Source organism: Schistocerca cancellata, unplaced genomic scaffold (genome assembly GCF_023864275.1).
Source record: "Schistocerca cancellata isolate TAMUIC-IGC-003103 unplaced genomic scaffold, iqSchCanc2.1 HiC_scaffold_704, whole genome shotgun sequence".
NCBI classification, from domain to species: domain Eukaryota; kingdom Metazoa; phylum Arthropoda; class Insecta; order Orthoptera; family Acrididae; genus Schistocerca; species Schistocerca cancellata.
In genome coordinates, this window is record NW_026046715.1 from 38,645 (window position 1) to 53,061 (window position 14,417).

At 54.7% G+C, this 14,417-nt stretch overlaps 10 non-coding genes and 5 pseudogenes across 10 annotated transcripts; all 15 read left to right on the forward strand.

Moving 5' to 3' along the window:
- Nucleotides 1-186: 186 nt before the first annotated feature.
- On the forward strand, nucleotides 187-305 carry LOC126140276 (5S ribosomal RNA). Its single transcript, XR_007528849.1, has one exon. It is a non-coding gene; the product is annotated as a 5S ribosomal RNA (ribosomal RNA).
- An 854-nt stretch (nucleotides 306-1,159) lies between these two features.
- Nucleotides 1,160-1,278, forward strand: LOC126140277 (5S ribosomal RNA). Its single transcript, XR_007528850.1, has one exon. It is a non-coding gene; the product is annotated as a 5S ribosomal RNA (ribosomal RNA).
- Nucleotides 1,279-2,134: 856 nt separating this feature from the next.
- Nucleotides 2,135-2,254, forward strand: LOC126140236 (5S ribosomal RNA; annotated as a pseudogene).
- Nucleotides 2,255-3,108: 854 nt separating this feature from the next.
- On the forward strand, nucleotides 3,109-3,227 carry LOC126140278 (5S ribosomal RNA). The gene has a single exon (XR_007528851.1). It is a non-coding gene; the product is annotated as a 5S ribosomal RNA (ribosomal RNA).
- An 855-nt stretch (nucleotides 3,228-4,082) lies between these two features.
- Nucleotides 4,083-4,201, forward strand: LOC126140279 (5S ribosomal RNA). Its single transcript, XR_007528852.1, has one exon. It is a non-coding gene; the product is annotated as a 5S ribosomal RNA (ribosomal RNA).
- Nucleotides 4,202-5,053: 852 nt separating this feature from the next.
- LOC126140280 (5S ribosomal RNA) lies at nucleotides 5,054-5,172 on the forward strand. Its single transcript, XR_007528853.1, has one exon. It is a non-coding gene; the product is annotated as a 5S ribosomal RNA (ribosomal RNA).
- Nucleotides 5,173-6,028: 856 nt separating this feature from the next.
- On the forward strand, nucleotides 6,029-6,148 carry LOC126140238 (5S ribosomal RNA; annotated as a pseudogene).
- Nucleotides 6,149-7,002: 854 nt separating this feature from the next.
- On the forward strand, nucleotides 7,003-7,121 carry LOC126140281 (5S ribosomal RNA). The gene has a single exon (XR_007528854.1). It is a non-coding gene; the product is annotated as a 5S ribosomal RNA (ribosomal RNA).
- Nucleotides 7,122-7,975: 854 nt separating this feature from the next.
- On the forward strand, nucleotides 7,976-8,094 carry LOC126140283 (5S ribosomal RNA). Its single transcript, XR_007528856.1, has one exon. It is a non-coding gene; the product is annotated as a 5S ribosomal RNA (ribosomal RNA).
- An 854-nt stretch (nucleotides 8,095-8,948) lies between these two features.
- On the forward strand, nucleotides 8,949-9,067 carry LOC126140285 (5S ribosomal RNA). The gene has a single exon (XR_007528857.1). It is a non-coding gene; the product is annotated as a 5S ribosomal RNA (ribosomal RNA).
- Nucleotides 9,068-9,920: 853 nt separating this feature from the next.
- Nucleotides 9,921-10,040, forward strand: LOC126140241 (5S ribosomal RNA; annotated as a pseudogene).
- Nucleotides 10,041-10,894: 854 nt separating this feature from the next.
- Nucleotides 10,895-11,014, forward strand: LOC126140215 (5S ribosomal RNA; annotated as a pseudogene).
- An 854-nt stretch (nucleotides 11,015-11,868) lies between these two features.
- LOC126140286 (5S ribosomal RNA) lies at nucleotides 11,869-11,987 on the forward strand. The gene has a single exon (XR_007528858.1). It is a non-coding gene; the product is annotated as a 5S ribosomal RNA (ribosomal RNA).
- Nucleotides 11,988-12,841: 854 nt separating this feature from the next.
- LOC126140242 (5S ribosomal RNA) lies at nucleotides 12,842-12,961 on the forward strand (annotated as a pseudogene).
- An 859-nt stretch (nucleotides 12,962-13,820) lies between these two features.
- LOC126140287 (5S ribosomal RNA) lies at nucleotides 13,821-13,939 on the forward strand. Its single transcript, XR_007528859.1, has one exon. It is a non-coding gene; the product is annotated as a 5S ribosomal RNA (ribosomal RNA).
- The last annotated feature ends 478 nt before the right edge of the window (nucleotides 13,940-14,417 follow it).

Sequence of the window (14,417 nt, forward strand, 5' to 3'; positions counted from 1 at the left end):
CGGCGGTGCGCCCGCCAATTCGGCCGTCACTCTGCTGGGGCGCCGGGCGCGCCTCCCCGCGCCGTCCTCGAGGAACTGGCGGTTGCGGAAGGAAGCGCTTTCGTCAAATGCGGCCGAAAACTAACATTTTGTGTGTTGGGAGAAAAGCCGAACGCGAATTCTGCCGTGCTCCTACATTAGATGAGCGCCAACGGCCATACCATGATGAATACACCGGTTCTCGTCCGATCACCGAAGTTAAGCATCATCGGGCCCTGCTAGTACTTGGATGGGTGACCGCCTGGGAAACCCGGGTGCTGTTGGCTCCCTTCCTGTTTTTTTTTTTTTGTTATGTCGCCAGCCCAATTTTCAAACTACCTTTCTGTTGTGACAAAGATGCTTCCTTAAACCGTTTAAACTACTGTAATGGTACGATAATGCAGTAATTAACTCAGTTTGAGGGAGAATGTGCTAACCAAGTTTGCCAAGAAGACTTTGAAAACGACAAAACAGTACGAATTGGCAGGTGATTTCTGAAATACGTCACCGCCTATTGTTGTGTAGGAATGTAGAGTTCCAAATTTGATTTGTAACCACGAATTTATTCCTTAGTCGTCTCGTCTCGTCTCGTCTCGTCTCGTCCCGCAGACGTTTTTCGTGCTTGCGCTGTCATATGGACCACGACCCGAGCGGCAGCGAGCGGCAGTCGAGCAAAGTCGGGACAAGTCGGGACGGGGACAGGGACAGGGATAGGAATGGTGCGAATGCACTGCAAACTACGCAGACACCTGGTGTGAGGCGCGGCGAGGCGAGGCGAGGCGAGGCGAGGAAGCCCACATCGCTACCAGTGGGCCCTCCAGCACGACACTGCCACACCCCGCACAGGCCCTCCGCTGAACACCAGGGACAAGATGCGTCCTCCGCTAGTGTCGAAGGCTGAACGCGCCCAGCGAATGACAGGGGGTGCAACGAGCAGCAGTGCGTCTCACACACGCGGCGGTGCGCCCGCCAATTCGGCCGTCACTCTGCTGGGACGCCGGGCGCGCCTCCCCGCGCCGTCCTCGAGGAACTGGCGGTTGCGGAAGGAAGCGCTTTCGTCAAATGCGGCCGAAAACTAACATTTTGTGTGTTGGGAGAAAAGCCGAACGCGAATTCTGCCGTGCTCCTACATTAGATGAGCGCCAACGGCCATACCATGATGAATACACCGGTTCTCGTCCGATCACCGAAGTTAAGCATCATCGGGCCCTGCTAGTACTTGGATGGGTGACCGCCTGGGAAACCCGGGTGCTGTTGGCTCCCTTCCTGTTTTTTTTTTTTTTTGTTATGTCGCCAGCCCAATTTTCAAACTACCTTTCTGTTGTGACAAAGATGCTTCCTTAAACCGTTTAAACTACTGTAATGGTACGATAATGCAGTAATTAACTCAGTTTGAGGGAGAATGTGCTAACCAAGTTTGCCAAGAAGACTTTGAAAACGACAAAACAGTACGAATTGGCAGGTGATTTCTGAAATACGTCACCGCCTATTGTTGTGTAGGAATGTAGAGTTCCAAATTTGATTTGTAACCACGAATTTATTCCTTAGTCGTCTCGTCTCGTCTCGTCTCGTCTCGTCCCGCAGACGTTTTTCGTGCTTGCGCTGTCATATGGACCACGACCCGAGCGGCAGCGAGCGGCAGTCGAGCAAAGTCGGGACAAGTCGGGACGGGGACAGGGACAGGGATAGGAATGGTGCGAATGCACTGCAAACTACGCAGACACCTGGTGTGAGGCGCGGCGAGGCGAGGCGAGGCGAGGCGAGGAAGCCCACATCGCTACCAGTGGGCCCTCCAGCACGACACTGCCACACCCCGCACAGGCCCTCCGCTGAACACCAGGGACAAGATGCGTCCTCCGCTAGTGTCGAAGGCTGAACGCGCCCAGCGAATGACAGGGGGTGCAACGAGCAGCAGTGCGTCTCACACACGCGGCGGTGCGCCCGCCAATTCGGCCGTCACTCTGCTGGGACGCAGGGCGCGCCTCCCCGCGCCGTCCTCGAGGAACTGGCGGTTGCGGAAGGAAGCGCTTTCGTCAAATGCGGCCGAAAACTAACATTTTGTGTGTTGGGAGAAAAGCCGAACGCGAATTCTGCCGTGCTCCTACATTAGATGAGCGCCAACGGCGATACCATGATGAATACACCGGTTCTCGTCCGACCACCGAAGTTAAGCATCATCATGCCCGGCTAGTACTTGGATGGGTGACCGCCTGGGTCAACCCGGGTGCTGTTGGCTCCCTTCCCGTTTTTTTTTTTTTGTTATGTTGCCAGCCCAATTTTCAAACTACGTTTCTGTTGTGACAAAGATGCTTCCTTAAGCCTTTTAAACTACTGTAATGGTACGAAAATGCAGTAATTAACTCAGTTTGAGGGAGAATGTGCTAACCAAGTTTGCCAAGAAGACTTTGAAAACGACAAAACAGTACGAATCGGCAGGTGATTTCTGAAATACGTCACCGCCTATTGTTGTGTAGGAATGTAGAGTTCCAAATTTGATTTGTAACCACGAATTTATTCCTTAGTCGTCTCGTCTCGTCTCGTCTCGTCTCGTCCCGCAGACGTTTTTCGTGCTTGCGCTGTCATATGGACCACGACCCGAGCGGCAGCGAGCGGCAGTCGAGCAAAGTCGGGACAAGTCGGGACGGGGACAGGGACAGGGATAGGAATGGTGCGAATGCACTGCAAACTACGCAGACACCTGGTGTGAGGCGCGGCGAGGCGAGGCGAGGCGAGGCGAGGAAGCCCACATCGCTACCAGTGGGCCCTCCAGCACGACACTGCCACACCCCGCACAGGCCCTCCGCTGAACACCAGGGACAAGATGCGTCCTCCGCTAGTGTCGAAGGCTGAACGCGCCCAGCGAATGACAGGGGGTGCAACGAGCAGCAGTGCGTCTCACACACGCGGCGGTGCGCCCGCCAATTCGGCCGTCACTCTGCTGGGACGCCGGGCGCGCCTCCCCGCGCCGTCCTCGAGGAACTGGCGGTTGCGGAAGGAAGCGCTTTCGTCAAATGCGGCCGAAAACTAACATTTTGTGTGTTGGGAGAAAAGCCGAACGCGAATTCTGCCGTGCTCCTACATTAGATGAGCGCCAACGGCCATACCATGATGAATACACCGGTTCTCGTCCGATCACCGAAGTTAAGCATCATCGGGCCCTGCTAGTACTTGGATGGGTGACCGCCTGGGAAACCCGGGTGCTGTTGGCTCCCTTCCTGTTTTTTTTTTTTTTGTTATGTCGCCAGCCCAATTTTCAAACTACCTTTCTGTTGTGACAAAGATGCTTCCTTAAACCGTTTAAACTACTGTAATGGTACGATAATGCAGTAATTAACTCAGTTTGAGGGAGAATGTGCTAACCAAGTTTGCCAAGAAGACTTTGAAAACGACAAAACAGTACGAATTGGCAGGTGATTTCTGAAATACGTCACCGCCTATTGTTGTGTAGGAATGTAGAGTTCCAAATTTGATTTGTAACCACGAATTTATTCCTTAGTCGTCTCGTCTCGTCTCGTCTCGTCTCGTCCCGCAGACGTTTTTCGTGCTTGCGCTGTCATATGGACCACGACCCGAGCGGCAGCGAGCGGCAGTCGAGCAAAGTCGGGACAAGTCGGGACGGGGACAGGGACAGGGATAGGAATGGTGCGAATGCACTGCAAACTACGCAGACACCTGGTGTGAGGCGCGGCGAGGCGAGGCGAGGCGAGGCGAGGAAGCCCACATCGCTACCAGTGGGCCCTCCAGCACGACACTGCCACACCCCGCACAGGCCCTCCGCTGAACACCAGGGACAAGATGCGTCCTCCGCTAGTGTCGAAGGCTGAACGCGCCCAGCGAATGACAGGGGGTGCAACGAGCAGCAGTGCGTCTCACACACGCGGCGGTGCGCCCGCCAATTCGGCCGTCACTCTGCTGGGACGCCGGGCGCGCCTCCCCGCGCCGTCCTCGAGGAACTGGCGGTTGCGGAAGGAAGCGCTTTCGTCAAATGCGGCCGAAAACTAACATTTTGTGTGTTGGGAGAAAAGCCGAACGCGAATTCTGCCGTGCTCCTACATTAGATGAGCGCCAACGGCCATACCATGATGAATACACCGGTTCTCGTCCGATCACCGAAGTTAAGCATCATCGGGCCCTGCTAGTACTTGGATGGGTGACCGCCTGGGAAACCCGGGTGCTGTTGGCTCCCTTCCTGTTTTTTTTTTTGTTATGTCGCCAGCCCAATTTTCAAACTACCTTTCTGTTGTGACAAAGATGCTTCCTTAAACCGTTTAAACTACTGTAATGGTACGATAATGCAGTAATTAACTCAGTTTGAGGGAGAATGTGCTAACCAAGTTTGCCAAGAAGACTTTGAAAACGACAAAACAGTACGAATTGGCAGGTGATTTCTGAAATACGTCACCGCCTATTGTTGTGTAGGAATGTAGAGTTCCAAATTTGATTTGTAACCACGAATTTATTCCTTAGTCGTCTCGTCTCGTCTCGTCTCGTCTCGTCCCGCAGACGTTTTTCGTGCTTGCGCTGTCATATGGACCACGACCCGAGCGGCAGCGAGCGGCAGTCGAGCAAAGTCGGGACAAGTCGGGACGGGGACAGGGACAGGGATAGGAATGGTGCGAATGCACTGCAAACTACGCAGACACCTGGTGTGAGGCGCGGCGAGGCGAGGCGAGGCGAGGCGAGGAAGCCCACATCGCTACCAGTGGGCCCTCCAGCACGACACTGCCACACCCCGCACAGGCCCTCCGCTGAACACCAGGGACAAGATGCGTCCTCCGCTAGTGTCGAAGGCTGAACGCGCCCAGCGAATGACAGGGGGTGCAACGAGCAGCAGTGCGTCTCACACACGCGGCGGTGCGCCCGCCAATTCGGCCGTCACTCTGCTGGGACGCCGGGCGCGCCTCCCCGCGCCGTCCTCGAGGAACTGGCGGTTGCGGAAGGAAGCGCTTTCGTCAAATGCGGCCGAAAACTAACATTTTGTGTGTTGGGAGAAAAGCCGAACGCGAATTCTGCCGTGCTCCTACATTAGATGAGCGCCAACGGCCATACCATGATGAATACACCGGTTCTCGTCCGATCACCGAAGTTAAGCATCATCGGGCCCTGCTAGTACTTGGATGGGTGACCGCCTGGGAAACCCGGGTGCTGTTGGCTCCCTTCCTGTTTTTTTTTTTTTTTGTTATGTCGCCAGCCCAATTTTCAAACTACCTTTCTGTTGTGACAAAGATGCTTCCTTAAACCGTTTAAACTACTGTAATGGTACGATAATGCAGTAATTAACTCAGTTTGAGGGAGAATGTGCTAACCAAGTTTGCCAAGAAGACTTTGAAAACGACAAAACAGTACGAATTGGCAGGTGATTTCTGAAATACGTCACCGCCTATTGTTGTGTAGGAATGTAGAGTTCCAAATTTGATTTGTAACCACGAATTTATTCCTTAGTCGTCTCGTCTCGTCTCGTCTCGTCTCGTCCCGCAGACGTTTTTCGTGCTTGCGCTGTCATATGGACCACGACCCGAGCGGCAGCGAGCGGCAGTCGAGCAAAGTCGGGACAAGTCGGGACGGGGACAGGGACAGGGATAGGAATGGTGCGAATGCACTGCAAACTACGCAGACACCTGGTGTGAGGCGCGGCGAGGCGAGGCGAGGCGAGGCGAGGAAGCCCACATCGCTACCAGTGGGCCCTCCAGCACGACACTGCCACACCCCGCACAGGCCCTCCGCTGAACACCAGGGACAAGATGCGTCCTCCGCTAGTGTCGAAGGCTGAACGCGCCCAGCGAATGACAGGGGGTGCAACGAGCAGCAGTGCGTCTCACACACGCGGCGGTGCGCCCGCCAATTCGGCCGTCACTCTGCTGGGACGCAGGGCGCGCCTCCCCGCGCCGTCCTCGAGGAACTGGCGGTTGCGGAAGGAAGCGCTTTCGTCAAATGCGGCCGAAAACTAACATTTTGTGTGTTGGGAGAAAAGCCGAACGCGAATTCTGCCGTGCTCCTACATTAGATGAGCGCCAACGGCGATACCATGATGAATACACCGGTTCTCGTCCGACCACCGAAGTTAAGCATCATCATGCCCGGCTAGTACTTGGATGGGTGACCGCCTGGGTCAACCCGGGTGCTGTTGGCTCCCTTCCCGTTTTTTTTTTTTTGTTATGTTGCCAGCCCAATTTTCAAACTACGTTTCTGTTGTGACAAAGATGCTTCCTTAAGCCTTTTAAACTACTGTAATGGTACGAAAATGCAGTAATTAACTCAGTTTGAGGGAGAATGTGCTAACCAAGTTTGCCAAGAAGACTTTGAAAACGACAAAACAGTACGAATCGGCAGGTGATTTCTGAAATACGTCACCGCCTATTGTTGTGTAGGAATGTAGAGTTCCAAATTTGATTTGTAACCACGAATTTATTCCTTAGTCGTCTCGTCTCGTCTCGTCTCGTCTCGTCCCGCAGACGTTTTTCGTGCTTGCGCTGTCATATGGACCACGACCCGAGCGGCAGCGAGCGGCAGTCGAGCAAAGTCGGGACAAGTCGGGACGGGGACAGGGACAGGGATAGGAATGGTGCGAATGCACTGCAAACTACGCAGACACCTGGTGTGAGGCGCGGCGAGGCGAGGCGAGGCGAGGCGAGGAAGCCCACATCGCTACCAGTGGGCCCTCCAGCACGACACTGCCACACCCCGCACAGGCCCTCCGCTGAACACCAGGGACAAGATGCGTCCTCCGCTAGTGTCGAAGGCTGAACGCGCCCAGCGAATGACAGGGGGTGCAACGAGCAGCAGTGCGTCTCACACACGCGGCGGTGCGCCCGCCAATTCGGCCGTCACTCTGCTGGGACGCCGGGCGCGCCTCCCCGCGCCGTCCTCGAGGAACTGGCGGTTGCGGAAGGAAGCGCTTTCGTCAAATGCGGCCGAAAACTAACATTTTGTGTGTTGGGAGAAAAGCCGAACGCGAATTCTGCCGTGCTCCTACATTAGATGAGCGCCAACGGCCATACCATGATGAATACACCGGTTCTCGTCCGATCACCGAAGTTAAGCATCATCGGGCCCTGCTAGTACTTGGATGGGTGACCGCCTGGGAAACCCGGGTGCTGTTGGCTCCCTTCCTGTTTTTTTTTTTTTGTTATGTCGCCAGCCCAATTTTCAAACTACCTTTCTGTTGTGACAAAGATGCTTCCTTAAACCGTTTAAACTACTGTAATGGTACGATAATGCAGTAATTAACTCAGTTTGAGGGAGAATGTGCTAACCAAGTTTGCCAAGAAGACTTTGAAAACGACAAAACAGTACGAATTGGCAGGTGATTTCTGAAATACGTCACCGCCTATTGTTGTGTAGGAATGTAGAGTTCCAAATTTGATTTGTAACCACGAATTTATTCCTTAGTCGTCTCGTCTCGTCTCGTCTCGTCTCGTCCCGCAGACGTTTTTCGTGCTTGCGCTGTCATATGGACCACGACCCGAGCGGCAGCGAGCGGCAGTCGAGCAAAGTCGGGACAAGTCGGGACGGGGACAGGGACAGGGATAGGAATGGTGCGAATGCACTGCAAACTACGCAGACACCTGGTGTGAGGCGCGGCGAGGCGAGGCGAGGCGAGGCGAGGAAGCCCACATCGCTACCAGTGGGCCCTCCAGCACGACACTGCCACACCCCGCACAGGCCCTCCGCTGAACACCAGGGACAAGATGCGTCCTCCGCTAGTGTCGAAGGCTGAACGCGCCCAGCGAATGACAGGGGGTGCAACGAGCAGCAGTGCGTCTCACACACGCGGCGGTGCGCCCGCCAATTCGGCCGTCACTCTGCTGGGACGCCGGGCGCGCCTCCCCGCGCCGTCCTCGAGGAACTGGCGGTTGCGGAAGGAAGCGCTTTCGTCAAATGCGGCCGAAAACTAACATTTTGTGTGTTGGGAGAAAAGCCGAACGCGAATTCTGCCGTGCTCCTACATTAGATGAGCGCCAACGGCCATACCATGATGAATACACCGGTTCTCGTCCGATCACCGAAGTTAAGCATCATCGGGCCCTGCTAGTACTTGGATGGGTGACCGCCTGGGAAACCCGGGTGCTGTTGGCTCCCTTCCTGTTTTTTTTTTTTTGTTATGTCGCCAGCCCAATTTTCAAACTACCTTTCTGTTGTGACAAAGATGCTTCCTTAAACCGTTTAAACTACTGTAATGGTACGATAATGCAGTAATTAACTCAGTTTGAGGGAGAATGTGCTAACCAAGTTTGCCAAGAAGACTTTGAAAACGACAAAACAGTACGAATTGGCAGGTGATTTCTGAAATACGTCACCGCCTATTGTTGTGTAGGAATGTAGAGTTCCAAATTTGATTTGTAACCACGAATTTATTCCTTAGTCGTCTCGTCTCGTCTCGTCTCGTCTCGTCCCGCAGACGTTTTTCGTGCTTGCGCTGTCATATGGACCACGACCCGAGCGGCAGCGAGCGGCAGTCGAGCAAAGTCGGGACAAGTCGGGACGGGGACAGGGACAGGGATAGGAATGGTGCGAATGCACTGCAAACTACGCAGACACCTGGTGTGAGGCGCGGCGAGGCGAGGCGAGGCGAGGCGAGGAAGCCCACATCGCTACCAGTGGGCCCTCCAGCACGACACTGCCACACCCCGCACAGGCCCTCCGCTGAACACCAGGGACAAGATGCGTCCTCCGCTAGTGTCGAAGGCTGAACGCGCCCAGCGAATGACAGGGGGTGCAACGAGCAGCAGTGCGTCTCACACACGCGGCGGTGCGCCCGCTAATTCGGCCGTCACTCTGCTGGGACGCCGGGCGCGCCTCCCCGCGCCGTCCTCGAGGAACTGGCGGTTGCGGAAGGAAGCGCTTTCGTCAAATGCGGCCGAAAACTAACATTTTGTGTGTTGGGAGAAAAGCCGAACGCGAATTCTGCCGTGCTCCTACATTAGATGAGCGCCAACGGCCATACCATGATGAATACACCGGTTCTCGTCCGATCACCGAAGTTAAGCATCATCGGGCCCTGCTAGTACTTGGATGGGTGACCGCCTGGGAAACCCGGGTGCTGTTGGCTCCCTTCCTGTTTTTTTTTTTTGTTATGTCGCCAGCCCAATTTTCAAACTACCTTTCTGTTGTGACAAAGATGCTTCCTTAAACCGTTTAAACTACTGTAATGGTACGATAATGCAGTAATTAACTCAGTTTGAGGGAGAATGTGCTAACCAAGTTTGCCAAGAAGACTTTGAAAACGACAAAACAGTACGAATTGGCAGGTGATTTCTGAAATACGTCACCGCCTATTGTTGTGTAGGAATGTAGAGTTCCATATTTGATTTGTAACCACGAATTTATTCCTTAGTCGTCTCGTCTCGTCTCGTCTCGTCTCGTCCCGCAGACGTTTTTCGTGCTTGCGCTGTCATATGGACCACGACCCGAGCGGCAGCGAGCGGCAGTCGAGCAAAGTCGGGACAAGTCGGGACGGGGACAGGGACAGGGATAGGAATGGTGCGAATGCACTGCAAACTACGCAGACACCTGGTGTGAGGCGCGGCGAGGCGAGGCGAGGCGAGGCGAGGAAGCCCACATCGCTACCAGTGGGCCCTCCAGCACGACACTGCCACACCCCGCACAGGCCCTCCGCTGAACACCAGGGACAAGATGCGTCCTCCGCTAGTGTCGAAGGCTGAACGCGCCCAGCGAATGACAGGGGGTGCAACGAGCAGCAGTGCGTCTCACACACGCGGCGGTGCGCCCGCCAATTCGGCCGTCACTCTGCTGGGACGCCGGGCGCGCCTCCCCGCGCCGTCCTCGAGGAACTGGCGGTTGCGGAAGGAAGCGCTTTCGTCAAATGCGGCCGAAAACTAACATTTTGTGTGTTGGGAGAAAAGCCGAACGCGAATTCTGCCGTGCTCCTACATTAGATGAGCGCCAACGGCGATACCATGATGAATACACCGGTTCTCGTCCGACCACCGAAGTTAAGCATCATCATGCCCGGCTAGTACTTGGATGGGTGACCGCCTGGGTCAACCCGGGTGCTGTTGGCTCCCTTCCCGTTTTTTTTTTTTTGTTATGTTGCCAGCCCAATTTTCAAACTACGTTTCTGTTGTGACAAAGATGCTTCCTTAAGCCTTTTAAACTACTGTAATGGTACGAAAATGCAGTAATTAACTCAGTTTGAGGGAGAATGTGCTAACCAAGTTTGCCAAGAAGACTTTGAAAACGACAAAACAGTACGAATCGGCAGGTGATTTCTGAAATACGTCACCGCCTATTGTTGTGTAGGAATGTAGAGTTCCAAATTTGATTTGTAACCACGAATTTATTCCTTAGTCGTCTCGTCTCGTCTCGTCTCGTCTCGTCCCGCAGACGTTTTTCGTGCTTGCGCTGTCATATGGACCACGACCCGAGCGGCAGCGAGCGGCAGTCGAGCAAAGTCGGGACAAGTCGGGACGGGGACAGGGACAGGGATAGGAATGGTGCGAATGCACTGCAAACTACGCAGACACCTGGTGTGAGGCGCGGCGAGGCGAGGCGAGGCGAGGCGAGGAAGCCCACATCGCTACCAGTGGGCCCTCCAGCACGACACTGCCACACCCCGCACAGGCCCTCCGCTGAACACCAGGGACAAGATGCGTCCTCCGCTAGTGTCGAAGGCTGAACGCGCCCAGCGAATGACAGGGGGTGCAACGAGCAGCAGTGCGTCTCACACACGCGGCGGTGCGCCCGCCAATTCGGCCGTCACTCTGCTGGGACGCCGGGCGCGCCTCCCCGCGCCGTCCTCGAGGAACTGGCGGTTGCGGAAGGAAGCGCTTTCGTCAAATGCGGCCGAAAACTAACATTTTGTGTGTTGGGAGAAAAGCCGAACGCGAATTCTGCCGTGCTCCTACATTAGATGAGCGCCAACGGCCATACCATGATGAATACACCGGTTCTCGTCCGACCACCGAAGTTAAGCATCATCATGCCCGGCTAGTACTTGGATGGGTGACCGCCTGGGTCAACCCGGGTGCTGTTGGCTCCCTTCCCGTTTTTTTTTTTTTGTTCTGTTGCCAGCCCAATTTTCAAACTACGTTTCTGTTGTGACAAAGATGCTTCCTTAAGCCTTTTAAACTACTGTAATGGTACGAAAATGCAGTAATTAACTCAGTTTGAGGGAGAATGTGCTAACCAAGTTTGCCAAGAAGACTTTGAAAACGACAAAACAGTACGAATCGGCAGGTGATTTCTGAAATACGTCACCGCCTATTGTTGTGTAGGAATGTAGAGTTCCAAATTTGATTTGTAACCACGAATTTATTCCTTAGTCGTCTCGTCTCGTCTCGTCTCGTCTCGTCCCGCAGACGTTTTTCGTGCTTGCGCTGTCATATGGACCACGACCCGAGCGGCAGCGAGCGGCAGTCGAGCAAAGTCGGGACAAGTCGGGACGGGGACAGGGACAGGGATAGGAATGGTGCGAATGCACTGCAAACTACGCAGACACCTGGTGTGAGGCGCGGCGAGGCGAGGCGAGGCGAGGCGAGGAAGCCCACATCGCTACCAGTGGGCCCTCCAGCACGACACTGCCACACCCCGCACAGGCCCTCCGCTGAACACCAGGGACAAGATGCGTCCTCCGCTAGTGTCGAAGGCTGAACGCGCCCAGCGAATGACAGGGGGTGCAACGAGCAGCAGTGCGTCTCACACACGCGGCGGTGCGCCCGCCAATTCGGCCGTCACTCTGCTGGGACGCCGGGCGCGCCTCCCCGCGCCGTCCTCGAGGAACTGGCGGTTGCGGAAGGAAGCGCTTTCGTCAAATGCGGCCGAAAACTAACATTTTGTGTGTTGGGAGAAAAGCCGAACGCGAATTCTGCCGTGCTCCTACATTAGATGAGCGCCAACGGCCATACCATGATGAATACACCGGTTCTCGTCCGATCACCGAAGTTAAGCATCATCGGGCCCTGCTAGTACTTGGATGGGTGACCGCCTGGGAAACCCGGGTGCTGTTGGCTCCCTTCCTGTTTTTTTTTTTTTGTTATGTCGCCAGCCCAATTTTCAAACTACCTTTCTGTTGTGACAAAGATGCTTCCTTAAACCGTTTAAACTACTGTAATGGTACGATAATGCAGTAATTAACTCAGTTTGAGGGAGAATGTGCTAACCAAGTTTGCCAAGAAGACTTTGAAAACGACAAAACAGTACGAATTGGCAGGTGATTTCTGAAATACGTCACCGCCTATTGTTGTGTAGGAATGTAGAGTTCCAAATTTGATTTGTAACCACGAATTTATTCCTTAGTCGTCTCGTCTCGTCTCGTCTCGTCTCGTCCCGCAGACGTTTTTCGTGCTTGCGCTGTCATATGGACCACGACCCGAGCGGCAGCGAGCGGCAGTCGAGCAAAGTCGGGACAAGTCGGGACGGGGACAGGGACAGGGATAGGAATGGTGCGAATGCACTGCAAACTACGCAGACACCTGGTGTGAGGCGCGGCGAGGCGAGGCGAGGCGAGGCGAGGAAGCCCACATCGCTACCAGTGGGCCCTCCAGCACGACACTGCCACACCCCGCACAGGCCCTCCGCTGAACACCAGGGACAAGATGCGTCCTCCGCTAGTGTCGAAGGCTGAACGCGCCCAGCGAATGACAGGGGGTGCAACGAGCAGCAGTGCGTCTCACACACGCGGCGGTGCGCCCGCCAATTCGGCCGTCACTCTGCTGGGACGCCGGGCGCGCCTCCCCGCGCCGTCCTCGAGGAACTGGCGGTTGCGGAAGGAAGCGCTTTCGTCAAATGCGGCCGAAAACTAACATTTTGTGTGTTGGGAGAAAAGCCGAACGCGAATTCTGCCGTGCTCCTACATTAGATGAGCGCCAACGGCGATACCATGATGAATACACCGGTTCTCGTCCGACCACCGAAGTTAAGCATCATCATGCCCGGCTAGTACTTGGATGGGTGACCGCCTGGGTCAACCCGGGTGCTGTTGGCTCCCTTCCCGTTTTTTTTTTTTTGTTATGTTGCCAGCCCAATTTTCAAACTACGTTTCTGTTGGGACAAAGATGCTTCCTTAAGCCTTTTAAACTACTGTAATGGTACGAAAATGCAGTAATTAACTCAGTTTGAGGGAGAATGTGCTAACCAAGTTTGCCAAGAAGACTTTGAAAACGACAAAACAGTACGAATCGGCAGGTGATTTCTGAAATACGTCACCGCCTATTGTTGTGTAGGAATGTAGAGTTCCAAATTTGATTTGTAACCACGAATTTAGTCCTTAGTCGTCTCGTCTCGTCTCGTCTCGTCTCGTCCCGCAGACGTTTTTCGTGCTTGCGCTGTCATATGGACCACGACCCGAGCGGCAGCGAGCGGCAGTCGAGCAAAGTCGGGACAAGTCGGGACGGGGACAGGGACAGGGATAGGAATGGTGCGAATGCACTGCAAACTACGCAGACACCTGGTGTGAGGCGCGGCAGGGCGAGGCGAGGCGAGGCGAGGCGTGGAAGCCCACATCGCTACCAGTGGGCCCTCCAGCACGACACTGCCACACCCCGCACAGGCCCTCCGCTGAACACCAGGGACAAGATGCGTCCTCCGCTAGTGTCGAAGGCTGAACGCGCCCAGCGAATGACAGGGGGTGCAACGAGCAGCAGTGCGTCTCACACACGCGGCGGTGCGCCCGCCAATTCGGCCGTCACTCTGCTGGGACGCCGGGCGCGCCTCCCCGCGCCGTCCTCGAGGAACTGGCGGTTGCGGAAGGAAGCGCTTTCGTCAAATGCGGCCGAAAACTAACATTTTGTGTGTTGGGAGAAAAGCCGAACGCGAATTCTGCCGTGCTCCTACATTAGATGAGCGCCAACGGCCATACCATGATGAATACACCGGTTCTCGTCCGATCACCGAAGTTAAGCATCATCGGGCCCTGCTAGTACTTGGATGGGTGACCGCCTGGGAAACCCGGGTGCTGTTGGCTCCCTTCCTGTTTTTTTTTTTTTTGTTATGTCGCCAGCCCAATTTTCAAACTACCTTTCTGTTGTGACAAAGATGCTTCCTTAAACCGTTTAAACTACTGTAATGGTACGATAATGCAGTAATTAACTCAGTTTGAGGGAGAATGTGCTAACCAAGTTTGCCAAGAAGACTTTGAAAACGACAAAACAGTACGAATTGGCAGGTGATTTCTGAAATACGTCACCGCCTATTGTTGTGTAGGAATGTAGAGTTCCAAATTTGATTTGTAACCACGAATTTATTCCTTAGTCGTCTCGTCTCGTCTCGTCTCGTCTCGTCCCGCAGACGTTTTTCGTGCTTGCGCTGTCATATGGACCACGACCCGAGCGGCAGCGAGCGGCAGTCGAGCAAAGTCGGGACAAGTCGGGACGGGGACAGGGACAGGGATAGGAATGGTGCGAATGCACTGCAAACTACGCAGACACCTGGTGTGAGGCGCG